The sequence below is a fragment of the Frankliniella occidentalis genome, unplaced genomic scaffold (genome assembly GCF_000697945.3).
Source record: "Frankliniella occidentalis isolate FOCC.00 unplaced genomic scaffold, Focc_3.1 Scaffold314, whole genome shotgun sequence".
Classification (NCBI taxonomy): Eukaryota; Metazoa; Arthropoda; class Insecta; order Thysanoptera; family Thripidae; genus Frankliniella; species Frankliniella occidentalis.
The window spans coordinates 54,792-56,162 of NW_026267439.1; positions in this window are offsets into that span (position 1 = coordinate 54,792).

The following is a 1,371-nucleotide window of genomic DNA, read 5'->3' on the forward strand; positions in this document are numbered from 1 at the left end:
GTCGTGTGCAATAAGGCATTTGTAGCTAGTGCACGACTTACAGCTCATCTCCGAACCCACACGGGCGAGAAGCCGTTCGAGTGTGTCGTGTGCAACAAGAAATTTTCGAAAAGCAGTAATTTGCGCACACATCAGCGAACACACACGGGAGAGAAGCCCTATGAGTGCAGCGAGTGCGGGCTAAGGTTCTTGCACGCTGGCAGTCTGCGGAGTCATCTCCGCACTCACACCGGGGAAAAGCCATTCGAGTGCACCGAGTGCGGCAAGACTTTCGCGCACCAGGGCAACATGAAGGTTCACCTTCGAAGGCATTTATTATAGAGACACTGGGCCGTGGTTTGTGGCGCGCTCTTAAGAACGTGTATAATTTAGACATCTATTTTGACAGTGTTCATTGTACGATTAAATTGTATTTTAATGATTAAACTTATTCTTAAACCAGTAGATATGTGTTCTGCTTGAGAGAGAGGCATAGGGATTTTTAGTTTTTTAGAGACAGATATCTGCCCCTTGCGCTCTTCCTAGCTGCCCCCGCTCCGGCCAGACCCGGCAGGCATTTGCGGCATCTGCCATGGGCGTGAGATCAAAGGGGATGACTCGCAGCGGAACCACAAACTGGACCTAGTCCTAGACCTAGACCTAGTCGCCCTCCTTGTGAACACAGAGGTCCGGGGCGCTCGTCGTGTAAGAGCAATAGCACCTTGGCTCCCACCTCGGTAAACCAAACTCAAAGAAAAGAATATTATGAAAACACAGCAAGAAGTCCTTTGACAAAGCTGCGCGATTCTTTTCGCAACCTATTTCCATTTAGGAGCGCCCCCCCCCCCCACCTCCGCCCTCTTCGCTGAGAGGGAGAATACAGCGCACTTCCCCTCTTTCACACGAAAAATCGTAGTAGTCATGAACATTACCGCCTCATTGTGACACAAAACGTCCAGGCGGAGAGCAATAGAACGCCTCTGCTGTCTCTATCCCTATGGCCCGCTCCTCATCTCGCATTCCCCTTTTTATTGTTTCCCCTCTTTCTCCCTGGGCAATTCCAGGAGAAATGGTCAAAAATGTCCGTCCGTCACGCACTTTGTGAACGACTGGGAGGCGCTACGTTGTTTTACAACACATGTCCTGACTCCCCATCTCAAGACGCGTCTAGTCGTGTTTTGTTCGAGGCCGTAGCACCTCTCAGTCACTCACAAATCACGTGACGTGCGGACACCCCCTCCTGGAATTGTCCCCCATGCCCCATGCGACTAAATGTTTGTTTTATTTTATTTTTTCTCTGTCGAGAGAGGGAGAGAGAGACCATCTGCTTGTTGGAAATAAAAATAAACGAAACCCGACGCCCTCCACCCCCAACCCGCTCGGGAAACAAAC